Below are 27624 nucleotides of genomic sequence, written 5' to 3'. Positions count from 1 at the left end.
AGAATATTTCCTTTGTAAATACTTCAAAAGCTTGAAATATCTAGAAAGGGTTTTTGAGGGGTTTGACCAATATTTTGAACATGACCATGTGTTGAAACCCTTATATATGGACAATATATGTCCACTGAGTTTCCCTAAATTTTCACAAATATTTTTAAAGCATTAAAATAATTTTAACCTATTAAAGACCATTTCTGGACTAAAGAAAAAGCCTTTAAATAAAATAGCAAAATAACTTTTAAAATTATATTTTTGTGGTTTATGGGAGTCCAATATCTAATAGGTTTCAAATATACTCTTTGAAATATTTTTCATACCCCGAATCAAGTACTTGTAGTGCAAACCTCAATTCAGGGGTTTTGGGTAAACTAATTTATGAAAATACTATTTGGCCAAATTATTTTTGCAAGAAAATACTATATTGCACTATAGACATGGCATGATCATTGGCCAGAAGTTTGGGGCAAGGAGATGAAGTATATAAGGTGGAGTTGTGTTGACTTTAAAGAGCACCTGAAAATCACAAAGAGAAAACCAACTCCAAATAAAAAGCTAAATAATGCAAAAGTTTTTGTTGGTCCAAATTTTCATGCTTTACTAATGCAAATGACATGTTACAAAATGCAGGGTGTGACAGACCTACCCCCCCTTACAAGAATCTCGTCCCCGAGATTCCCAAACTAGGTGTGGAAAGGAATACGGAACTTGGATCTGGGGTAGTCTTCACGTCCATACTGCTTCTGCTTCCGAGTGGTGCTCCTTTTATCCTTGAAGTACATGATGGTGTGGCTTCGTGTATGATGTTCTGCTTGATCCAGGTTGCTAAGGGGTTCCTCGCGTAGATCAAGTTCGGCTCGGGTCGATGGCTCCATTATTGATGTCCTTGTTAGTGATCGGGCTAGTTAGGAAGTTGGGGACACTTCTGGTGTTGTGTCGTGGGGTAAACGTTGTACACAGTGGGTTACTCAGGTGTAAACTCCAGCTGGTGACCGTCTTCTCTTTGTCTTGTAGTGATCACGGAGGGGCCGGTAAATCTTGGTGTGAGCTTCCTTTTGGAAATGCTTGGTTCCTGCGAGAGGAGTGGTTTGCAGATACGTACGGTCTTCGACAAGGAAGTTCACTTCTTGAGGGTGGTGGTTGGTATAGTTCCTCATCCTTGACATGGCGGTCTTTAGATGTTCCCTAACCAGCTGAATGGTCCTTCTTCCATCTTCGGGTAGTCAAGTAGGTCACCAAATATAGATGACAACCAACCTGTCCAAGTACTCCATGAAGACTTGTTCATGGTGTACATAAAGTGGGATGGGGCATTGATGGTGGTCATGGTTGAGTACTAGAAAAGGTCTTCTCGATCTAGAGCCAAAGCCTGTGGTCATGATCTGACCATGTTGTGGCTTGGCAGGGCTTAAGGGTTCCAAGGATCCTAGTGTGAGAGTGAACATTTATTATCTTATCCTTGAGCACAGTTTCTAAGATGCCAATAGTTCTATCTAGTCCTCAAAACAAATCACATCATATTACCTAAGGAATCACCCCACATAGGTCAACTCCAATCATCACTCATGCTATTCATATCCTCATGACTCCCCGAGGGAAAGTCGAACAAAATCATACATGTCAACTATCCCCAAACTCATATCTATGCAAAAATCCATGGGTAGAACATACAAGCTGTTAAGCTTGAATTAGACATGACAATTCAACCGCTCAACCTATTCCTCCAAGGTCAAAGGTAGTGCACCTGTATCCTAAGTAAACAAGCCATATGACACTCCAAGATCTTGTTTCCTTCCTATGAAATAAACCCAACAGCCTATTAACTCTAGTAATCACTACATGATCCATCAATTTTACAAATCCAATATCTATGTTGTTACTTACGACCTTCTAATGTCCCATTATCCCCAAATCCGTGAAATACTATCTTTACTATAGTCAATCACTATTTCCCATTATTGCAACTAAGTAAACTCCAAGGTCAAGCTCGTAAAGCTTCCTAAATAAACCCCGACAATTAATCCAATCTCCTAGTTCATCGTCCACCGATAAACATGGTATGATGATCGAGGTCATCAGTCTAAATCCAATTTACTCAGGGGTAACAAAGGTTATGCTACCCTATTATCAGGATCCCATCAAGTTCTTGTACCATCATGAAAACCTCATAATCCACCAAAGAGCCTTAGATAATTCCTCAAGGTTACTGATATAATCTCATCAAGTTATTAATCCTACTAATAATGTATCCTCGAAACAGTCTTCCCTATGGCATGTCAATTATGCTGCTATCTTAGGATGATAATGTGCTAGTTCACTATGTCCACTAGTTCCATAATGAACCCTGTGATGAGCAAAGGTTACTGAAACTTAACTAGTTCTCTTGCAATTCCGCAGGTTAAGCTCATGGTTAAGGATTCGAGTTGGGTTATATCGTGAAGTCTCGAAGGGTCTAGGGATGGGTTTCTAATCTTGAGGGGTAAACATAACTCTACTAGGTTGCACTTGGTCGAGGAGGCTGCAGCAAAAGTCTCCAGTGTTAGTTGGTCACCGAAGTAGAATCCTTGGTGTACCTTGTCTTGCCAGTCTTCAGTTGAGGGGAGAGGGATGAGAGGGAAAAGTAAAATAGATGGGGGATGCCTAAAGGGGGTTCTATAGTGCAGGTGCAAACAAACAGGTGCCAAAAGGCCACACACAATTTCATTAAGATAAGATAGGTGATATAGTCGCATACATGCTGCCTATGGCAAAAGTGCGTCTTATATCGAAACACAAATAGATAAGAACAAGCAACACTCAACATGGTTTCACTTGAACCATCATATGGACTCGATTGCGCATAGGGGGTACATGACTCATCCTACCCTAGGGATCCTCGGATTTGGTAGTCGTGCTTGCTTCATCACTTTGAGAGAATGGTGTTCGGTCTTCAGCTTCTAGGTTCTCCTGGGTGCCAATGGACATGCGACAGTCGGCTGCTTGCTGGGATACATCCTATTAATATGCTCGAGTTCACCACACCCGTGACATGTGACGGAAGCAAAAGGGCTGCTATTCAGTCTTGGGTATTGTCGTCGGGGGCCTGACGATGATCTTCTACAAGGTGGATATGGAAATCCATTCATATGCCTCCTGTGTGGGATTTGGTTGCGAGCTTTCTGAAGTTCCTTGATTTTCTACTCCTTATTAGAAATGTGGGCTTCTAGGGCAGTGATTTGTTGTTCTTTCTCGACCACCTTCTTCTTCTCGAGGTAGTGGAGGTGCAGAAGTGAAGGGAGATCTTGGCGAGCCTTGAGAAATGCTTCGCTAAGGTGACGTAGAAGGTAGTCTCCTGCGTTGACAAAGCGGATCTGGTACTTGAGGGTTGGATCCTCGTCTTCTGGGGAAATCATCACTTGAGTCGGAGCTCCAGATCCGCTCTTGCTAGGTAGGTAGCAGGTGGCATGTTCTTCTTTCATTTCTGGAAGAAGGTCTCAAAAACGGAGGAGTGCTTCGTATGCCAGTTGCTAAATGGCTAAGGTCTCTTGTTGGCATGGGTGGTCCAACAAAGAACCACCCCTAAGGTGAGGTCTTAGCAGGCACAAAGACCTTGGCGTAGAACTCCTTCTCAAACACATCATTTTTCAGTTCGTGAAGGGTGTACATGGGCAGCAAGGGATAGTGACATTGTTGGGGGCAATCTCTTAGGAGTGATGGAAATCCTGTCATAAGGACTCTCAAGGGGGCGACGGCCATCTACATAAGTTGAATAGGAGGGGTCAATACTGAAAATATCCCTTAGGTTTTGGGAAATCTCAGAAAAGAGGCGAGGTATAGGTGGTTTTGAAAATTTGTTTTATCCTAACTAATGACCATGCTAACTAAGGCTTCCTACAGTCAGGATGGCTCTGATACCAGCTCTATGGGGACCGCGACTCATAAGTCGTGGTCGCCAAATGCACATATACAGTGATCCCAGAGATCAATGCTCACTGAACACACAGAAGCTGAATAACGAGAGTCTTACATCCATACATACCGTCTTACACAAATTATGACTATTATGGTCAAGTCTTGCATTGATAAAGCCTTAAGGGCTGAACATCAAAAGAAACATAAGGAGCGGAAATCTTCGTCGATAAGTAAAACCCATGCCATCTTCCTTAACCCTATAGGCATTCTGACTGGGAAGCGTCCTAGTTCGCATGTTCGTCACCAAAGAGCTCTTCCTCAAACTCCTGCTCTTCCATGCCTGGTCAATTAAATAACCAGTGGCAAGCCAATGAGTACTTTGAATGTACTCGCAAGCAACCCATGCTTTGGTTCAAAGTAACAATGCAATTGTACAAGAAGTAAGCAACCTAGCTTCAAGCTGGTTGAGATGTCCTATCAACTTGTGAGATATGCATCAAGGAACATGGGTAACCTTGAGAACAGGTTACAGATATCAACATAAATAGAGTTTGGATCAATGCCATTTCATTCAACATGTCAAGTCACCACCTTGACACAAATAGTTCTCCTTCCACACATACATGCATCGGGATTGTAAAATTTCTGGACATCGTTTAAGTAGCACCTCCCAACTGTCCATGACCGTGGACACGGCTATTCGAATAGTTTGACACTCTGCAGAGGTTGCGCACTTTACCCACAAGATCCGGGAAGCTTTCGTGTCATCCACGATCCCGCAGTACCTCAAGGACTCGGGGGAAGCACCCGATCATTACCTTTCCCTAGACGACACTAACATAGGGTCCACTCGTTGATACACGGCCCTCGTGTATAAGCAAAAGATCGTGGGACTCTGCCATTTTCACATTATCACGCATACACGAAGGACCAAAGGTGTGTCCGGTGCCCTGTGAAAACAGTCATGGCCGCCTATCCAAGCACAACCCCGTCCTGAAAGTGACCTCAAGTCACCCCTGTTACTAGTAATGTGGGCACCATGCTAGTATTAGTCTAAGTAATCAATAATGCCCTGTCCCATAAAGGGGTAGAGTGGTGGCACATGTTTGGTTGGGACGGTAATCGCTCATAAATCTAATCCATCATTTTACACACACCAAAAGCTCTCTTTGGTACACCACTTCTTCCTCAAGTGGTGACCTTTGTTCAACATCTTCCAAGGGCATTAGGGGCACCCGATGGGGTTTTCAAAAAAATGTAGCCACAAAGAGTTCATGGTACACATGCATCATTATGCATCAACTAGTCTCTTGACATTGCAATCATGAACAAGGGCAAGTCATGAGTAGGGGTATGCATCATGTGGTGGTTCACAACAAGTTTACCGTCGTCATATTTCATCATCATACAATTGGAAAAGGGTACCGATGAACAAGAGGGGTGCCATGGTCAAATGGCTGCTTACCTTGATTGGCTTGTTCTTCGAGGTCTTCAAATCCTTCTCCTTCTTCTTCTTCAGGAACTTCGTCATATACGGGATCTAACCGTCGCAAGCAAATAACAAAAAAAACAAGACAATAATAAAAACAAAAAAGTCAAAGTGCTCAGAAAAATGTCAACTTATTTTTGTAAAATACTAGGAGGAAAACTTAGAAGGGGAAAATTCTTAGTTTTGGATTTAATCTTAGGGGGATAGAGTAGTGGATTTTCAAATAGAGATTTTATTGTTCAAATTTGAATTGACATTTGAACAGTGCAGAAAAGTGTAATGGATGTGTACGAAAGTTTCATCAATAAATAGGTGGGATTATTCTAAGATTTTAGGAGTTGGAATTATTGCATTTGGATTAATATTTAATCCTATGGAATTTTTGGAAAAGTGACACAAAAAGAAAAGGAGAAAGGCCACTATGGAACTGGGCCAGAACAGCCGCAGTGCACAGGCCCAGAGCCAATTCGTCCTAGGTGAGCCGAGCGGCGCGCGCGCGCCAGGTTTGAACCTGACGGGCAGGGCCCAGGCGCCAGTGAGAGAGAGGGAGGCGAGGTAGACGAGAGGCTGATAGGCGGGGCCCGCCTGTCATCCCTAACCCTACAACAGAGGGCCGATGAGCTCACCGGCGACGATGCAATGCACGGCAAGGAAAGCGGAGGGCAGGGTCTGACTCCTCGTCGTGTCGCCATTCGGGTGGAGGTGGCCTTGGTCGCCGGGGTGGCCTGGTTGGCCGGCGGTGAGGTCACGCGGTGGAGGAGCTATGGGAGGTCGTCGTTCCGGTTGTCTTATGATGCAAAGTGAGTGGGAGAGAGAGGGGAAACGATCAGTGGAGTGCGAGGGTTCCAGATCGGGGCTTAGGAGCAGCTGGAAGAGCTTCTATCTTGCGGATATCAGTGAGCCGCCGTGCTGGAGCTCGAGCTCGATATCGGGAGCTTCTGGAGAGGAGCGGGCGGTGTAGGGGGTGGTTTGGGTGGTGGAGAGAGCGAGTGGTGTGGAGAGAATGGCACGGGGAGGCTTTATATAGCCGCGTGATGGTCCATTGTGGACTCGTGCACCGGCGAGCTCGTAGATGTCGCCATGGGTCACGGGGGCCTGTTTGAGCGTGTATGGAGTGCTCGTGGGGTTGGTCCAAAGCGAGCGGGTGAAGAGAGAGAGCAGGAGGAGGGCCAGGGGCACCGCGCGTGTAAGCATGCTCACTAGTGTGCTCGGGCGGCCGGCGCGCGGGTGAGATGGGACAAGAGAAGGGATAAGGAGGAGGGGGACAGAGGCGTGGCATGTCGCAGATGTCGAGGCGCATCATCGGGCATGCTGGGGGGCGAGGTGGCCGAAGGTGGTTGGCAGGGGCGGCTACACTGACTGGCCTTGCTGTAACGTGCTCTAGAGCGCCCAAATGGCCGGCATGCCATTTTCTATGCAGTGTGGGCGCGCCCAAGCATGTGTAGCAGGTCTAGGAGGGAGTAAAGAAAGGGGGAGGGGCCTTGGAGTCCATGGATGTCTAGTAGGAGAGGAGTGGGGTTGAGAGAGAGGGAAATGGGTTGTCCAGATAGGGAAAGTGGGGTTTTACCCCTCCAATAATTGAGCTGTGGATTTGTCATTGTTACTGGAGGTGCAAGGGGACTAGGAGGGGCAGTGGTAAAAAGTGGAACTCATGGAGATTAGTGGAAGTGGCCAAAGTGGTGTTTTTAAAAAAATGGCAGAAGGTGTTTGTTGTTGATTTGGGCAAGAAGATAAACTCCTCTTGTCAAGGGTTGGCAAGGCCAAATGGCATGAGAAAATAAGTGGTCCACCAAGATTGAGTCCATTTGGGCAAATTTTCCAATGCAACTTTTGTAAACCCTAGAAATCAACAGATATGAATTTTCCAAGATATGGTCATGAAAAACTATTCTCCTTGATGCACCACTTGGTGTAGTGTCATCATTTAGGGTTTAGAGCATGCCCACAAAGGTTGAGAGCAAAAGGACAAAGTTGGCAATGTAAAGTTGTTCAAATTTGATTCTGGACAGAGAGGGTTTTGGGGCACTTTTGTGAACCAAAACACATTGGATTGGGATGAAAACCTGCAAGATCATCACATTAGCCATGTGTGACTTGATAGAATTTTCTTGGAATTTTTAGAGAATATTTCCTTTGTAAATATTTCAAAAGCTTGAAATATCCAGAAAGGGTTTTGAGGGGTTTGACCAATATTTTGAACATGACCATGTGTTGAAACCCTTATATATGGACAATATATGTCCACTAAGTTTCCCTAAATTTTCACAAATATTTTTAAAGCATTAAAATAATTTTAACCTATTAAAGACCATTTCTGTCCTAAAGAAAAAGCATTTAAATAAAAATAAAAATAACTATTAAAATTATATTTTTGTGGTTTATGGGAGTCCTATATCTAATAGGTTTCAAATATACTCTTTGAAATATTTTTCATAGCCCCAATCAAGTACTTGTAGTGCAAACCTCAATTCAGGGTTTTTTGGAAAACTAATTTTTGAAAATACTATTTGGCCAAACTATTTTTGCAAGAAAATACTATATTGCACTATACACTTGGCATGATCATTGGGCAGAAGTTTGGGGCAAGGAGATGAAGTATATAAGATGGAGTTGTGTTAACTTTAAAGAGCACTTGAAAATCATTGAGAGAAATCCAAAACCAAATAAAAAGCCAAATAATGCAAAAGTTTTTGTTGGTCCAAATTTTCATGCTTTACTTATGCAAATGACATGTTACAAAATGCAGGGTGTGACATATATTTAACAAATACTTACATATATAAGAAAACAATATCCCACGTCTTATTAACTTATAAAAATATATTTTTTACAATAAAATCCAGGATTTTTTTACATTAAGGCAACGAAAATCCTCGTGATTGTGTACAAAAGCTTGGTAAGATTTAAGGACCAATGTAATAGTAAATCACTTATTATTTAATTATATTTATAACAAAATGCTCAACCCCTGTTTATTTTTTGATAACATTGTTGCACCCAACCCAACATTATAATTAGAACCAGCCCAGGAAAATCATGTATTTCGAGAAAGTGCAAATGGGATGTAATTTTTTAGGAAAAAATAAATGGGCCGCATGGACGCTACATTATTTGTTCAGCCATCCTAGCAAATTCGAGCAATTCGAGAAAGTGAAAATGCGATGTAGTTTTAAAAAAATGGGCCACATGGACGCTACATTATTGGTTCACCCAGCCCAGCAAATGAACTGTAATTCTAAAAATGGATCAAATGGACTGTAAATTCCAAAAAAATGGGTTGAATATGTGCCACTTTTTTCGAGGCTTAAATGTGGGCCAATAGGTCAAAGCCAACACAAGTCATTGTCAACTTAGTCAACAAATGATTCTGACATCGATAGACGTTGGATTTACATCCAACGATCGGCATCCATCTTCAATCTCTCATCTTCTTCCTCTAGCACCACCGGGACCACATGCTCCCGCCTCATGCTGCTAGCAGCTCTGCTTAGCATGCTTCGCTGTGAAGCGCTACCCCACCGCTGGCCAGGCCATCCCTCCACCCCTCCACACCTCATGTTCTTCTCCACCAGAACCAGTTAACCCTCGTACACCTCTCCGTCTGCGACTCCACTCGCGCGTCTTCCCACCTCCGGCTCGTTGTTGTCCGGTGTCTCGCCGTCGTCCACCACCTTGAATGCGCTCGACGCGGCGTGGTTAACACACAAAAAATGAATACTCCCCCTGCTAGCTGGGACCCACCATAGTGTGGGAGGCTGACTTATGGGCCTACTAAGTTGACGCGGATGGAGGGCTTTGTCAACTTAGTCAATATGAACGATTCTAGATCTAGTGACTGTATGATGTCCATCCAACGACCATAGTGCTTCTTTAACCTCTGATCTTCTTGCTCCAGCCGCCCAAACCAGCATCGGTCGTGCCGTCTGCTCCTGCCTCTCGTGGCCGGTTGTGCTGCCGCGGAGGCCTCACCACCCCCTACTACTCCCACCGCTGGCGAGGCCATCCCTCTACTCACACACACCTCATGTTATTCTGCAGCGACAGCAGCCTCACACCGCAGTCGAACCAGTCAACCCTCGTACTCCTCTTCGTGTGGGCATCCACTGCTGCGTCTTCCCCGGCTCCACGTCGTCCCCTTCCTAGGCCTCACCGTCGTCCACCGCCGTGGTGCTCTCGGCGCGGCATGGTCAACATGGTCAAGGAATGACTTCCATCGGATGTGGACTATACGTGGAGAGGCTGACAGCTGGGTCCACGGCTGCAGCAAGGAAGTGCCTCCTTATTATGCGGAAAATAATGATTCCTCCACCTAACAGCTGGGACCCACCAGACGGGCCACTGTATTTCACGAAAAAAACGTTTCCCCCTTGACTGCTGGGACCCACCAACTACATCTTCGCACGGAAGGAAGTGTGTCCGGGGCAAAAAATAATAAAACGATTCGCCCCCCTGACTGCTGGGACCCACCATCTACATCTTCGCACGCAAGGAAGTATCTGACAGTCGGGACCCACCTGGTCAAAGCGTACGTAGCGTTGTCATTATGGTCGCGAACGTGTACGTACATACTGGTGGATGTAGAGGCGCGCACGTGTCATAGTAGAGGCGCGCACGTGTCGTAGTAGAAGTGTGTATGTGTCGTAGTAGAGGCGCGCACGTAGCATGTACACGTATGTACAGCGGCCAGTGTGCAAGAAAGAAAATACAGCCACGTACTTGTACATACAGGCAGGGTCTCGAACGCCTACTCGCGCATACGTACGGCCAGGGCTCGTGTACATGGAGAGGCAGCGTCGTCGTCGTGTTCTGCAGGCTGCAATGATGAACCGTGCCCGAGTAAGGAAGGGCACGTGTCGTAGTAGAGGCACGGATGTAGCATGTACATGTACGTACAGCCAGGGTGTAAGAAAGTAAATACGGCCATGTAAGTACATACGGGCAGGGTCTCGAACGCCTACTTGCGCATATGTACGGCCAGGGCTCGTGTACATGGCGAGGCAGTGACGGCGTCATGTTCATCGGCAGCCAACCGGCTGGGTCAGAATAGAAAAACAGCATCGTCGTGTTCATCGGGAGGCAACATAATGTGTCATGTTCATCGGGAGCCAACCGGCTTGGAGGGAACAGCCAAAACGAGGCCTGACGTACCGCAGAACGGAGGAAACGACCTTGTGTTCGACCGCCTACGGTCGAAACAGGATCCTATTCACCGGGAGGGGTGTGGCGTACCACAAAACAGAGGAAACGGACTTCTCTTCGACCTCCTACGGTTGAAACGGGGTCCTATTGCTCGGGAGGGGTGTGGCATACCACAAAACGGAGGAAACAGACTTGTGTTGGAGCACTACGGTCGAAATAGGGGTCCTATTCATCGGGAGGGGTGTGGCGTACCGCAAAATGGGACTCCACGGGCTACTGTTCATCTCCACCGTCGACCTCCTCCAGCCTCCACCTACGATTGTTCATCCATGGCGTCTCCCTCTTGCCTCCACCAGCTACTGTTCATCCATGGGCTCCTGTTCATCCAGCCTCCACTGCTCCTCCACCGGCTACTATTCAACCAGCCCTCTCCAACAGGTCATGTTAAACCACCCCTCCAAGGGCTACTGTTCATCCAGCCCTCCACCGGCTACTGTTCAACCAGCCCTCCATGGGGTCCTGTTCATCCACCCCCATCCGACTCGATCGGGGTCCTCTCCATCTAGCGGCAACGGCTTCTACTACCACGGGGTCCTGTCCATCCAACCCCCACAGCGAACAGTTCATCCAACCCCCCAATAATGCTCACTGTTCATCAAGAGGCAGCAGGTTCGATCGTCTTCAGTTAGCAGCAGTAGCGAAGGAATCGCTCAATCGGGTTCAGTGAACATCTAGGGATTGATTGATCGCTCAGGTTCAATAACGCGTAGCCAGCAGTGCAATCGCTCAGGTTTGGTAGGCGAACACATTGCTCGGGTTCAGTTAGAGCCCAACGCCTCGCACGCACGCGTGTACGTGTATGAGAGAAACGTGCATCGCTCGGCCCCGACCACCCACCGTAACCGGGAACTCCCCGACATTTTCATCGCCCTCGCTTCTACCACGGTTTTTTTCCATCATGGATGGCCCAAAGAATGTCATGCAGCTATGTCTCTGGCCTGCCCAGGACGAAAAGCCCATTTTCTGTCATGATTTCTTGTCATAGAAGTAGGAGCCCACCACATCTATGATGATACCGGGTTTTGTCACAATTATCGTCATAAAAGTGCCATAAGCATGACAGGAAAAAAATTCGTTCGGCCCAAAATGTAACGGATGTGCCTTTTTTTGTAGTGCTCACAAACACCGATAGGTATGGTAGTTGATTTTTCTGCCATTTGCAATGATATTCAGTGGGTGTGAGTTTATTCAAATCAAGTCTTTTGTATAAAGAGAAAGGCACAACACAACTCCAGCTCCTAAATCACATAAAGCAGTTCTGACATAGTTTCTTTTAATGGAGCATGGTATAGTTGGTATTCCTGGATCTCCTAATTTCTTAGGTAATCCATCCTTAAAAGAATAGTTTGCCAGCATGGTGGGGATTTTAGCTTCAGGTATTTTTCTTTTATTAGTAACAATATCGTTCATATATTTAGCATAAGGGGTCATCTTTAAAATATCAGTCAAACAAGTATGCCAAAAGACTGGCCTAAGCATTTCAGCAAAGTGTTCAAATTCTTCCTCATCCTTTTTCTTAGATGGTTTAGGTGGAAAGGGCATGGGTTTCTGAACCCATGGTTCTCTTTCTTTACCATGTTTTCTAGCAACAAAGTCTCTCTTATCATAACGTTTATTTTTAGATGGTGGGTTATCAAGATCAACACAGGTTGTATTTCAACATCATTATCTGGTTGAGCATCTACATGAACATCATCGTTGCCATTATGATTATCACTAGGTGAATGTTCATTACCGGATTGAGTTTCAGCATCAGAAATAGAAACATCATTATCATCTTTAGAAGGTTTTCTACCTCAGGTTCACTAGAAGTATGCAAAGTCCTATCATTTTTCTTTTTAGAAGGACTATGTGCATCAAGATTAATTCTTTGAGAGTCTTGTTCAATTATTTTAGGGTGACCTTCAGGATAAAGTGGCTCCTGAGACATTTTACCTCCTCTAGTCATTACTCTAACAACATGATCATTCATATTATTCATTTCATTGAGTAATTCACTTTGAGATTCAGCAACTTGTTCTAATTGAGTTTGGACCATAGATGCATGTTTACTAACACCTTTGACATCATTAACAATTCTAAACAACAATCACTCAAGCGATCAATCATGTAAGCATTTTGTATCAATTGTTTCATAACATTTGCACCGAAATGATCTTGCTTAATGTAATTTTCAAATTCATACAAGCATTGACAAGGAGATCTATTATAGGGAAACTCACCTTCATCAAACTTTATAAGAGAAATTACCTCTACCACCTGTGGTGGTGTGTCAAGACCATGTATTTCTTCAATAGGTGGTAAATTCTTAACATCTTTAGCTTTAATACATTTTACCGTCATACATTTCTTTGCTTCTTGCATATCTTTAGGACTGGAAAATAAAATACCACTCTTTTTTGGAGTGGGTTTAGGCGGTTGTTCAGGAAGTGTCCAATCATCATAATTCTTCAAAATATAATTCAATAGTTCCTCAGCTTGTTCAATAGTTTGTTCCCTGAAAACACAACCAGCACACACTGGTACAACAAGGTGGTATACAAACAGTTTTTAACCCCTTTTTGCGACGGCGTTCGAAACCGTCGCCTAGTGAGTGACTGCGATAGGGGGGTCCTTCCCACATGACCCAGAAACCATCGGGGATATTCCCTCCTAGCACACACGCTCGGCAAAATGAGGTCGTGTGTGACCTGCGAGCGACCAAATACAGTTATACGTATAGTAGTGCCAAAAAATACAATTATACAGGCGAAATCATTTCCGGTTGTAAGTACATCCCACACAGTCAGTCCCCACAAAACTTTTTCTTTCGTATATACATCTCACACAGTCCCTCCAAGGAAAACGTTTGCGCAAGGTGGCCTAACGCAACCTGTTTTCAAGAGAATGGCGTGTGTGTTTGTTCAATGGTCCAACACGGTTTATTCATAGAAACTGTGTGTGTTGCCTGAGGTCATCGCCCACGGTCTTTTCTCAATAACCGTTTGCAATAGAAAAACCCAATTAGCAGGCTAACTGGCCAATTAGCAGGCTAATTTCCCTATTATTAATAATCCGTTTCTTAATCTAATCGACATTCATTTTAAGCACATAATATAATTCATTTCCATATTAAGGAAGCAGGATTTCATAATTGAAATACATCCGAGTACAACATGACATAGCTTCAGCACTCAGCTAACCCATTACACAACTGCACCAGCGCCAAGTTTCACATGCAACATCTAGAACCTTTCAAAATTAGCATCATAGACAGATGAATCTCATCTGGAAAACTGTTGAAGCGAAAGGCGAATATTGAGCCTTCATTCATGTTAAAGGTCTTTGCAACTTTAGGCTAGTGCCTGTGGATGATTGACCGTCCATCCTTCGTCCTCTTCAGGAACACTTCAATATTGAACCGTGGGTTTGAGAGGTAATCATCGGTGAATTGCTTTGGAAAGGCCTGAAAACAAGGATGTGCATAAATATCTTCTCTATATTGGAAATGGGGCAAAGGAATAAAAAAAGGCAAGGTATAATAGTTAGTCAGATCTTGTACTGAAATGATGTTTTCTTCATTGTGCAGACAAATATTTTGTTGTTTTTTGGCGAATTTCTTTATCCTATAAATCTTTCTAAGTTTCTTGACTTGATTGATATTCATGGACAACTCATTTCCCCATATGCAAAAAGGGTCGAACAGTGGGTCAAAACCTCTGGCAGCAGGACCTACATGTGCAAGACCAAATTGTTAAAAACCTAAATATTAGAATGGTTCCTATAATCGCACAATAATTTGCTATTAGACAACGGTCCATGCATATGCTAACCTCGATTGTAAACCTCAGTGCTTCCCATTGTTTCTCTCGAACACATATAAGGTAGTTAGTCATCGGGTTAAGTTAGGTTTCGCATGCTATCAGTAAAATATGTCAATGAAAAATAAGCACATTGCAGATTCATCAGATTAATTCAAGCCACATTGAAAACCCATTATCCTAACCAAGCATGATTAAGAACTAGGAAATATATCACTTGTATATGTTTCTCGTGTATTAAGTGCAGCCAAGTTTGATTCATTCCTCACATGCACAACAATGCAAAATTCTACCCACGACAATTAGACATCGCATTGCAGAATTGAACCAAGAGTTAACTAAACACCATAACAAATGAACCAAACATTAACTAAGCACCACATTGCATAATATAACATACTCCTAATAGAAGATCGGACACTTAACCAAACCAAGCATGCTTAACAACTTGGAAACATAGCAATTGTATTTGTTTCTCATGTATTTAGTACATCCAAATTCGATTTATTTCTCACATGGTATACAATAGAATGCAGCCACAACAATTGAACATCGCATTGCAGAATTGAACCAAGCAGTTAACTAAACACCACAACAAATGAACCAAACGTTAACTGAGCACCACATTGCACAATATAACATACTCCTAATAGAGGATCAGACAGTTAACCAAACCAAGCATGCTTAACAACTTGGAAATATAGCAATTGTATTTGTTTCTCATGTATTTAGTACATCCAAATTTGATTTATTTCTCACATGGTATACAATAACAGAATGCACCCTCAACAATTGAACATCGCATTGCAGAATTGAACAAAACAGTTAACTAAACACCACAAAAGATGAACCAAACGTTAACTGAGCACCACATTGCACAATGTATAACATACTAGAAGATCAAATAGTTAACCAAACCAAGCATGCTTGACAACTTAGAAAATTGCACCATGAAGAATTGAACATCACATTTGCAGAATTGAACCAAACAGTTAACTGAACACGACAACTAAGTAACCAAACAGTTAATAAGTGAGCACCACATTGCACGACATATAGAACACATACACTAGAGCAACAATTGTATTGTAAAAGTAGATAGCAGAATTCACTTGAATTTGTTAAGGAAAGGCACTAGCTAGCAAACTGAACATGGGTCCTTATAGTGAGCTAATAAGACAAGCTACTCCTCATTGTCGAAGATATCGATGACGATTGGCTCCTTGGACATGGAAGAGGGCGAGGCCTCCACATCGTGGGTGCCCTCGTCATAGTGGTGAGTTGCCTGAGCTGCTCCGGGCACGAACCTGTTGGCTCTCGAGATGAGGTAAGCACGTCCACGCTGAGAAAACACCTTGTAGTCTTCATCGAACGCACCAAGGGTGGCCTCGAGAAAATGTCACGAACTGTCGTTCAAAGCAGCCAACCGCGTCGCAGCGTCGGTGCGCGATGCATCGATGGTGGCCTCGACGGCGAGGTGCTCCTGCAAGATCTGGGGGTCGGCACGAATGGCAGCCATCGCAACCTCATCCGCGTGTGCGGCCGTGATTTGCTTCTCCGCTGCCAAATGCTCCTTGAGATCCTGGCTATACTGCGTGCACCATGGCTTAGGGTGGGGCTTATTTGGTGGAGGGGTCAGTAATTTGGGTGAAAGGTGTCGCGCTGGCGGTCGGGGCATGTAGGATGTGGAAGGAGGAGGGGGATGGGGGTCAGGTGTGGATTACCTGCCTGGATAGGCGAGGCCGAGCAGCGTGAAGGAGGGTCGCCGGCGAGGAGGCGGCGCTGCAAGCAAGGAGTGAAGGTTTCAACTTGGAAAGGAAGGCGGAAATAGGGGAAATGTGGCTTTTGGTAAGGGGGGGGGCGCGGAGGTAGATATTTCCGCGGAAGTCGAAAATTTTGAATTACTTTAGCGAAAAAACTGGCATGCAAAGTGTCATCGGACGGTGCTCCAGGATATTTTGTACCGCATCTCACATGGTTGGTGATAATAAACTGTGTGGGATCTACTTGATTTTTCATCTTGATTTGAATTACATAATGGGGTCACAACAGCAATGGACGTTTGAATTGCTAGAACTTTTATCTGTAGTGAACATGCAACTATATGTGTGTCGTAAAAGAATTGGAATTATTTAGGGTTCGTTTGGACATTTTATACATTAAATTGGTTTTCTAGCCATTTTAGGTGCACAATTCAAAATATAACTACATGCACATGCTCCGGTGCAACAACATGGGTTGTAAAATCATATATGTGTCCATGGGTCTATGCTTATGTCTCATGCAAGAAATGGGGACGAAATTTGAACACCAAGGCACCGCGGCTCTCTGGCAAAAGTTGAGGTACTTGATTTTGTAATTCTAGTAAATACAAAACCCGTCTGAAATTCATGAACCTTGGCATGCTATCATGGAATGGCATCAACATGCTGCGGTAAAAAATATTGTCCAATTTGAGGCATGTTATGGTATAATCTTCTCACATACCAGAGCTTCTCAAAAGAAGCCTCACGGTTCCATTAGGGAAACGTGTCACCTTTGTGGACAAAACAATATTCATCGCCTCTTCATCCTTTCAATTTTTTTCCTGGTGCCAACATAGAACAACACGAGTGTTGTGTCAATTTTTGGGATTTTTTGGGGTTCGCATGGACATTTTTATACATTAGCTGAGTTTTCTATGCAATCATGTGCATAACTAGCAAAAGAGCTCGTGCGTTGCAACGAGGTATAATAAATATTCTACTGGTTCAACATCAGTTGTATCGAACATATACCTTTAGCATCCTCATGTTTTCTTTCCTTATCGACTACTCTGCCTTTCCAATCCAAACACGTTTTGACCTATGTTTTTCACTTGTACTTCTGAAGAAAAGCATTATTGCATATTTATGTATCTTTTTTTATGGTTTCATATAAAGGTATCAAGATGATGAAAATTTATTAAACATGAGCCATGAATCAGAAAATGTTTCGTGGGAAAGCTAAGGACAATGCAAGCCATTCGCATGTTAATTTCATCCAATCGCTTCAATTATTTGCCAACTGAACTTTGCTAGAGCTTTCGTCTCTTCAATAACCATGGCCTCTGTTGCCTTGCAACATTGATCATCGCTAAAAGCCAGGGTCCATATCCCATCAATAACGTACTTCTTTGTCTTCCCTGTAAAAAGCAAAATTGATGTTCTTTCCCCCGCTCAAATGCAACAAAGGCAAGAACATCACGATAAAACATTTAGTATATCACAAATATGGAGAATAATTAAGGTACTCAACTTCCATAATGCCAATTTAAGAAAACTCAGACCTAAGTTGACTTCGAGCCTGGGTTTGGGCACTCGACAATGAACATCTAGCTCAGTTGCTCGCTTATTTATAGGCTGGTCCGTCGAAGAGTAAATAGGCGGTTATTGATAGGTAAAAGTTTATTATCGGTGTAACAGTATAACTTGATGTTGTACAATGGAAGCCTGCAAAAATTATTCCAAAATCATTAGGGAATTTGAAGAAAAAAAATACTTCCATTACAAAACAAAATTTAGTAAGATACAAAACATTAATTTTATTCAGAATGTACAAGATTAATTTGAGCAGATTTAAACTCAAATCTTGCACAAAATATTCAAATTCAAAGGATACAAAAAGTAAATAGACAAAATCTACCCAGAAATGTTGCCACATGTGTCTACTGCCATTGTTGGAAATGCTCCAAGTATTGTCAATGTTAGTGGGAATGGCTAGTAGTAAATAAGGAAACTGCAATTTGAATAGCAGCATGTCCCAGAACCATACCTCAAGCAACATATCGTAGCCAGTATAGCTTCTCATCCTCTCCAATGTAGTGATCCTAACCTCATTATCACTAATCTATCCATGATAGTGAACTGACATAAGTTTTAGAATGCCAAAAAAAGGAGATTGTAGAATTTGGTTTTGCCAGGGTAGGGAGGAGCTCGGACAGAAAAAGGAGTCGGTGGAGATAGCTTAGCCTTGCATGCGAGAGAGCCGAGCTCGAGTTTGGTGGGAGGCGGCATAGCTCGGACATATGCCTACATCAGTAAAAAGATGTAAAAACTTCTCATATTTGCAGTTATCCATGAGAACAAAATTTTACTAACTCACAAAACTCATAGTCAGAAGCTTACAGGCATTATTCTCTTGTCTTTTCAGCGTGCTACATAGCCATAGTCAGATTTTGAAAATTAATGAACCGTTATATGCTTGGACACAATTTTTTGAGATAGATTATTGCTTGCTTCATGGACTCATGCAATTTTAGTATCATTAGCGCTCTGGAGAGAGAAAAGCAACATTAGAAATGAAATGGTCACATGAGACTGCATTAAGTTGCCGAATAGCAGAGCACACTTAGTCTTGGTTTAACATATATATGGCCCCATAACTGAGTGCAAAAATGCTAGGACTATGCACATATTCATTTATTAGTTGCTTAATTTGACAAGAAAGTAGAGATGATAGTAAGTAGAAAAAAACTAAAGTATGTGGTAACTGAAAGAGACCTATTTTCATGGCCTACATTAAGAGAGGATGAAAAATGCATATGCATATCAATCCAGCAAAGCTTCCGCCCAAGCAGTGGAACCTCTAGATGTCTGCTTCGGTGGAATGGAAGTTGCTCGCTCAGCTGAAGGCTCCTGGAAGGGATCGGCTGGAATGGGAGTTGCCGGAACCGGAGCTCGGCTGGACAGAAACACAAGGGGACAACACGGTCTATGTCAAGGGCTGACCCCTCACTCTCACGATCGATGTTACGGTCGCGGTTGTGGTCACAGTTGACGACGCCAGCTTCAACGTCTCGCCCTCATCGTAATCCTGGTCGTCCCCTGTTCAGCCATTCCCAATGCTTGTCACCAAAAAGAAAGCCACCACTTACCCTTAGTTAACAGTGTCGAGCTAAATGGGGTTTAACATAAAAGTATAACAATGTCGTACCTCAGAATCAGTGACCAAAGACCGTAAGCTGGATGGAGATGGAGTGGCAACAATACCCAGAAATCTACAAATCCACTGCTTTGATCTGAAGGTATTTTCTAATTTTTAGAAGTAGAAATCGCATGGAAAGTCACCTGAAAATGAGCAGCATATGAACTTATAGCGAAAGCTGAAGGCCTGGCAATTCTGGGCAGCATTTATGGTGCTGTTGGAACAACATGTGAGTGCAAGCATGATACTAAAGGTGATATGCCATTGCATCTATTTAATAAAATGTGCAAAGCTAATTAACCTTGAAAGATCCGCTTGTTGAGTTCATCCTCTACATATCCATACACGCAATTTATTCAGGTAAAAATCCATCTTCTTTAACACTAAAAGAATCATAAAAACTGATTGACTTAAATGCAATATCACAATAAAACAGATCTGATGAGAAAGAGGAAAGGTGGATCACTTTGGTTACCTGACGAAGCCGGATGATGAACCCTCCGTCGGCGCATTGACCATGGCCTTGTGTAGGCTGGCGACGCGGATCTGCGTCCCCACACCCACGTACAGGTTGGAGCTCTCTCGTCACATCGCCGGTGGGGCTTCAGTAGACGATGTCGTCAGCCTGCTCATAAGAATGATTTCTGTCAAGTCATGAGCAATTGTCTAAAGTGGATTTCAAAGTTCAGTTTGTACAGAAAAACCATGTAAGTACCTTGGGGGTAAAATCTTCTGTAACGTATACTGAATTGGATTTCAGCTCTGATATAGCGATAGTAGGCCGTGACTCGGTGTGCAGATACCTTAAACTTTGGGCGATGACGATGGCTATTTTCATTCATCTGAGCCAAGAGAATTGGGCCGCTTCCCCATCTAAAGGAAGAAAACAAATGAGATCAAATCTACAACACACAGAAAATGCAAATATTTAGTCTGTCGTAACGAAACTGAAGAGATAGATCTACAGTGTAGGTGCTCGTACGGGGTCCCATTTGATGCGTACTCAAAGACTAACATCCTCGAGAATGGGTCACTCTCTCTGCAATAGTCCAGAAACTTTGCTATGTTCTCATGATTCAACCTTGCCATATCAATAACCTACAATGTTCATCCCATTTTATTTGAATTAAGAGGTGTTTTGGAGTCGCAATTTTAGACAAATGAACTACCTTGTTTTGGTAAAAGAGCTCATGCTGGCTAGTCCAGTGACCTTCAAGGGGGAATAATGATATGAAAGAAACCTCAGGTCCATCCTTCATTGTTCCTTTGTAGACTACATTCTCTGGAGTTGAGCCAATTAAGTTGCTAAAATCCTCACACGCTACTTCAAGTTCCTGGCGACTCAACTTTGGCAAATTTTCAGCATATCAAAATCTGAGGAAAGCATGAACACATTAGCAACAATATATGTGAGACAAAATAATCAATTTATTTTATAAAGTTAATACTAACCAATCAGTACTGTTATCTCGCCGCTCCAACTTTTTGATCTACTCTGTGATGATATTCTTATAGAAGGCTTTAGATTGCAGCTTCTGGAGGCAGTAACAACACCAGTGGTCTCAAAAACAATTAGGTGAGTACCGGTTGCGATTTCCAAAACAATAAGCCAAGTCAGTTGCTGCACTTTATCATGCTTATGCTCAGAAGTATTATGTTTTCATTGAAAAATCACTCACTTTTCTTCTGATTGCAGAAACTGAAGGTTCGTTTTTTAGTCACACTATCCCAAGACACACCTCAACTTGTATCTTCAAATACGAGCTTAGCCTAAAAAGTGAGAATTTTCTAAAAGTTTAAGACATACACATGATCCAAGTCAACCAATCTAGGCATGGTAAAGTCTACAAAGATGATTCACTACCTTACTGTGTTATCAATTGATGAAAAATTGACACAACTTCTAGGATAATCTTGCTAGTACAACTGTAACAGTTACAATAATAATCTTGTTTTTTTCCATTTGAATAAAAGAACACAAACCATCATGAGGCCCCTATAGAATCAGCAGAACCATGATTCTAATCTTTTTTTGCGTGGACCATGATTTTGATCTGCTATAAGATTTATCCTTAAGTTCGTAATATTCAGAGTTCAGACCTCACCACTGGAAAAACTCTTAGCAAAGCCATGTATGCGTAAAAGAAACATCAACAATTAGTATTATCTAGATAACCATGGGAAGAACATATAAAATTAATAAAGTGCTAAAGGAATCAATGAAGCCTGGGATATTTACATGGTTGCTAGCTAGCTAGCATGGGCTATTAGCCAATGGAACACGTACCCGAGGATCAATCAGGCATGATGTATGGTAGTTTCGCTCACATCTGGTTGGCTTGCTTCATCGTCGTTGCCGGCTAGTACGTATACGTCTGGTCAGCTTGCTTCTTCGTACTTCTACAACAGTACCTTGCGCTGAAGTGGATTTGAGTTTCACTTCCCACCCTATCCTCCCGAGGAGAGGCGCTCCTCACGCGCGAGACCAGGGCCCTCGCACCGCTGCACCCCTGCCGCACCCTTCCTTCTTCCCCGTCCTTCTTCTCCTACCTCTCCTCCTTAGTGGATCCTCCTCTGTCTCTCTTTTATACCAGAAAAATCAAAGCCCCACCATGACCTTGGAGATCTACCTACCATCCATGGAGGCCCGCCTCCATCTGCACCGGATACCTCCTTCTCCCGCGCCCGCTGGATCCCGCCGCCGCCCGTCTGCACCGAGCAATGCATCATCCCCAGCCCCTCGAGCCGCCTCTTTGACCTGATCCAGAAGCTGCGCTCAAGCGCTGCGGCAGGGGCGGCGAGCGGGTAGAGGTGCGGCGGCGGCAAGCGGGTTAAAGTCAGCCGCGTCGGTGAGTGGTGCGGCGGGGCTAGGGATTTGGCTCGGCAAGGCAGGGTCGAGGCGAGGGGAGCGTACGGGTATTTTTTCCAGCGAACCGTTTTTTCTTCACACATAAATGATGGATTGCGGGTTCAATACACAAAATCACAGGGACTTTTTTGTAAAAAGTGCACAACGGTGAGCAGCGGGCAAAAGAAATAACCGCTTTATTATTAGAAAAAGATTAAAATTTGAACTACATGCGCATGCTCGAGTGCATATAAATTGGTTCAAAATTGAAATATGTGTCCTTGGTTACATGCTTAAGTCCCATGCAAGAAATGAGAATGAATGTTGTGACAACCCGGCTCAGAGAAACCGGAACACCCCGTATTCCAGCTCAGAGATCGAGGAGAAGTCTCTGGAATGTGACACTGCTTGACATAAAACAAACCATCTCTTATTACAAGGATAATAATACAAGGGTCTGATGTTACAAAGAAGCACATCAGCATGGCGACACTACGTCTGTGATACTACACTTGCTCTATGCTAGCAGCGGAACAACGATGAAGGTGGTGAACTCCACTCCACAGGGACTCTGCCTGGGACACGATCTAGCTCGCACGCGCGGTAACCTTGACAAGCAAACAATCAATCACAACATCACCTGCAATCTGGCATGATACGCCAGGTCAGTACATTGAATGTACTTGCAAGCTCACAACAACCAAAAGCATCAAGGCAAGACAACAACATAGTAATTAAACAGATTTATTAATTAACAACTACTATGATATGGAAGCAACTAATAAGCATGATAGGAAACTACTAAAATACTAATAAACCAACAATTTAATCTCAATGAACCATCTCACGCTTGGCTGACAGGCGAAGTAATATACCATCTCGATCAACTCGTGAACCAACTGATCCTCATGATCAAAACATCCACATGATTACCTCGTGACCACATCACAAACTGAATGATCATTCTCAAGATCATCCCAACATCATCATCAACATCCTGCCAAACTGTTACTGCTCACAATATATATCAACATATCAATCACCTATAAGTCATTCTTGTTGGAGATATGCCCTAGAGGAAATCATGTATGATGATATTTCCCATGTGTTTATGAATAAAGATAGTCCTTGGACATTATCAATGATGTGTATCAGCAAGTACGTGACTTGTTTGTGGGACTATGCATTGTATGATGACTGTCCTAAAAGGTCCCTGGTCGAAAGGGTTGTGTGGACGCGCAACCGACTAGACTAGCATATGACACGGTCGATGGCTCGGTCTCATTAGCCATGGAGCATTGGATGCTAACCAGATAATATGGACTTGGGAAGGTCTGGTCGGATTCGACGTAGTCGGATCCGAGTCGAGATAAGGTCCGAGCCGGACGGGCCCAACTATGAGACGCAGTGATATGTCATCGATGAGTCTCTAGTACAACATATGTTCTATGTCCTAAGACCTGAGCTGACGCATGTACTCGAGATGGTGACAGACTTGCTTTGGGCCGACCAAACGATACTCCGTGACTGGTTACAAAGGTAGGTTTCGGGCTTGTCTAGACCCATGCTGCGAGACGTGGTCAAGCAAGATGGGATTTGCCCCTCCGATTAGGAGAGATATACTCTGGGCCCCTCATGTGATCTGACCAAGAGAAGCATGGCCATGCGACAAGGATTATGAGATAATCCGGATTGTGGTCGGCATCACTGAAACAAGAAAGAGGTCGGGCTAGCACAAGGATGACAGTCTCGCCTTGAGCCCGACAACATATATCGTGCGGCAAAGGGAACAGAAGTGTGACACATTGTACAGGTTCGCCTGACCAGCTTCATAGTCTGCTTTGGTGGTCAGCACGCCTTACTAGAGGCCGCTACCAACCGTGCAGGGCGGAGGTGATCCGAACTGCGACCAAGCCGACTTGAACCTAAGGGGTCGTGCGCTCAAGGGAAGGAACCTACAAGGTTGGCTCCGAGGACACTGGTCGAATGTGATCCGAGCAGTATTCGAATTGTGGCCGAGTAGACTTGTGGGCTTTAGTGTCCGTGCGAGGCCCAAGTGTTGAGCCCGCGACAGACGCATATATAAAGTGGAGGTGTGGCACACTCATGCGGTTGATCGCTTCGGTGCTGCGACTAGGATTTGCATGTGTTGTGAATAGCCACCTCCACTCGCCGTCGACTGTGTGATCGGACCTAGTAGTCCGCCGCACGATGTTCCTCCTGCACACGCGGATACCGTTAGAGGCGGTGCACTTGCACCGCTCTGGCGAACTTGTATGTGGGATTGAACGACCGACTGTTCGAGGGAGATCGAACGAGGAGGAGACGATCCATGTGGACGCGCTGCCCCAACTCTTCTTCCATTGCACGACACTGTGCGTCTAGTGGTAATGAACTGTGATCCATCTCCCGTAGCATGTTCTTGGTTGTTCTGCCCGTAGGAAATTTTAATTTGCAGTCGACGCACCCTACCGTAGATCCCAACAGTGGTATCAGAGCCTCAGCTATAGGATTTGGATTCAGATCGTATGCATATTAGATATGTGGTGGTGGCAGATGAGATCTGTTGTCAATGATAGGATCGGCTATGTGCATGGTTGATGTGATCAAATGCACATGGGGATTGAAGAGGCTATGTTTTCCGATGATCGGAGTCGATGAGGTCGTGACACAACCTACCCCTACCCATCGGTATCCGCCATCGGGGTTAAGAGTGAAACGTAAACCCGAATCGGAGACGAGATGATCGATAAGATCGGTCAGATCAGAAAATTCGGCGTGATCGGAGTTCAGATGTGATCTGTGATTTCCGAAAACGTGTGCATAGTGCCGTGTATTTTGTACCCGACACACAAACCGGTAGAATGCGATTCTATGCATAACTTTGTTTTACAGGTTTGATGTGAATAGTATGGCATATGTGTATGTGATGCATGTGTGTAATTTATACATGGCCTGTGTGTCATGTCTATCAGCCGGCAGGAGCCAAAGTGCTGACATTATATTGTATAACAACCTGCATGTCGACTTGTGACTCTATTTAAAATTCATTACTAGTTGTAGTAGATGGATAATAGAGATCAGGTTGGTGGCTTGGCGTCCCAGCGTGACAAACAAGATGGAGTTCCTAGATGGTCATCGGAGTCGGAGCCAACCTGGAAGAACGTCCAAGAAGGAGCCGTACTATTTCACAATATGTGTTTATTTGTGATTGTTATGCTCCTTTGTTTCTATGCATGTTAGAATGGTAGAAAGATCCCTCATGAATATCAAGTAAATTGACATTCCCGATGTTGCACCTTCGCACGTCAAGTACGTCTAGTAGTGGGCTCGTAAAATTGGGGTGCTGCTAGGTGTCCTTGAACTGAAGGGTTCATGTCAGACACAGACATGCACTGCGTCAGGTTAGCTTGACAAGGCTATCAAAATGGTTTTGGGCCTTGTGGCAAAGAAGGTTGGGGCTGGGGTATGAGATACCTTCCCGACTGATAGGAGTCGTATAGAGATACGATTAGCAAGGAGTTGCTTACCAGATAGGCATGTTGTCTAGCAGTGATGCTGAAGATCACTAGTCGCATGTGCTAGTCGGATCCTGAATCACTGAGAGTTTGCGGAGGGATGCCAACTTCAGTGGGTGTATTTATATTTAAGGCTAGAATTACTCTACATAAACACATTGCTTAGTGATTGCATATTTTCTGTTGTAGATCAATGGCACCACCTGCTCAACCCAACTTTGCATTGAAATCAATTCTGGAAAAGGATAAACTGAATGGAACAAACTTTACCACCTGGTATAGAAATCTGAGAATTGTTCTCAAGCATGATAAAAAGGAACATGTTCTAGAGGATCCACTTCCATAGGAACCTGCCGATAATGCAAATGCCACAACTAAGAATGCCTACCAGAAACTCGTTGATGAATCAACGGAGATCAGTTGTCTGATGCTGGCTTGTATGGAGCCTGATTTGCAACAGCATTTTGAAAATGTTGAGGCTTACGATATTATCGAGAGTCTCAAGAGCATGTTTCAGACACAGGCTAGGACCGAAAGGTTCAACGTTTGGTGATCCTTGATGGATTGCAAGATAAAGGAAGGTGATCCACTGAGCCCACATGTGATCAAAATGATCGGATATGTGCAAGCTTTGGATCCTTTGGGCTTCCCGCTCTTGGATGAGCTGGCTACTGATGCTATTCTTGGTTCTCTTCCGCCCAGCTATGGGAAGTTCATATCGAACTATCATATGCATGGCATGGATAAGAAGCTCACTGAATTGCATGGGATGCTCAAAGTGGCAGAGCAAGATATTAAGAAAGGCACGCATCAAGTGTTGATGGTGCAGAAATCGGCTAAGTTCAAGAAGAGTTGGTCCAAGAAAAAGGCTAAGGCAAATGGCACGGAGACGGTAACCTCCACCGCTGCGCCGAAGTCTGGACCGGACTCGAAGACCGTTTGCTATCACTGCAAGGAGACCGGTCACTAGAAGAGGAACTGTAGCAAGTGGCTCGCAGAGCATGGCAAGAAGGTCGGAAATGCTTCTTCGGGCAAAGGTACACTTGTTTCATATGTTATAGACATTTACCTTGCTGACATACCTAGTAGCTCTTGGGTATTTGATACCGGATTGGTTGTTCATATTTGCAACTCGATGTAGGGGCTGGTAAGAACCGGGTGTGTGGCACAAGGGGAGATTGACATCAGGGTCGGCAACAAAGCAAGAGTTGCTGCGTTGGAGGTCGGCACGATGCAGCTCCAGCTTCCTTCTGGATTCATTATGGAATTGAATAATTGTTATTACATTCCTGCACTCAGTCGGAACATTATTTCTGCCTCATGTTTGATGAGTCAAGGCTATGAATTCAATTTAAAGGACAATGGTTGTTCAATATTTTTGAATGGTATGTTCCACGGCTATGCACCCATTGTTGATGGGCTATTCATATTGAATCTAGAACAGGAACCGGTCTATAACGTAAATGTCAAGAGGCATAAGCCTAATGAGATAAATCCGACATATTTCTGACATTGCCGGCTTGGACACATTAGTTTGAAACGCATGAAGAAGCTCCATGATGATGGGCTCCTAACTTCGTCTGACTTTGGGTCCTTCGAGACATGTGAATCATGCTTGCTCGGCAAGATGACTAAGTCTCCTTTCGCAAAGAGTTGCGAGAGGGCGTCCGAGTTGTTGGAACTTATACATAGTGATGTGTGTGGTCCAATGAGCACAACTTCCAGAGGTGGCTATCAGTACTTCGTGACTTTTACCGACGACTTGAGTAGATATGGATATATCCATTCGATGAGGCACAAGTCAGAGACTTTTGAAAAGTTCAAAGAGTTTCAGAACGGGGTTGAGAATCAGCTCGGTAAGACTATAAAGCTTCTGTGATCTGATCATGGAGGTGAGTACATGAGCCAGGAGTTTGATGATCATCTGAAAAGCCGAGG

The 27624-nt window shown here is 43.9% G+C and overlaps 2 long non-coding RNA genes across 3 annotated transcripts; both read right to left on the bottom strand.

The window, feature by feature from the left end:
• Window positions 1–17279: 17279 nt before the first annotated feature.
• Window positions 17280–19216, bottom strand: LOC123041157 (uncharacterized). Its single transcript, XR_006418389.1, has 3 exons — window positions 18522–19216; window positions 18169–18425; window positions 17280–17846 (listed from the first exon to the last, which is right to left on the bottom strand). It is a non-coding gene; the product is annotated as an uncharacterized lncRNA (long non-coding RNA).
• Window positions 19217–19329: 113 nt separating this feature from the next.
• Window positions 19330–21112, bottom strand: LOC123041156 (uncharacterized). 2 transcript variants are annotated; one of them, XR_006418388.1, is made up of 6 exons: window positions 20773–21112; window positions 20490–20694; window positions 20303–20418; window positions 20036–20193; window positions 19796–19945; window positions 19330–19463 (listed from the first exon to the last, which is right to left on the bottom strand). It is a non-coding gene; the product is annotated as an uncharacterized lncRNA (long non-coding RNA). The 2 variants fall into 2 exon arrangements; XR_006418386.1 differs by lacking the exons at window positions 19330–19463; window positions 19796–19945; window positions 20036–20193 and having other exon boundaries at window positions 20286–20418.
• Window positions 21113–27624: the final 6512 nt, after the last annotated feature.

This window comes from Triticum aestivum, chromosome 2B (assembly GCF_018294505.1).
Source record: "Triticum aestivum cultivar Chinese Spring chromosome 2B, IWGSC CS RefSeq v2.1, whole genome shotgun sequence".
NCBI lineage: Eukaryota > Viridiplantae > Streptophyta > Magnoliopsida > Poales > Poaceae > Triticum > Triticum aestivum.
The sequence above is the reverse complement of the archived record's forward strand: the minus strand, read 5'-3'. Positions and strand labels throughout refer to the sequence as shown.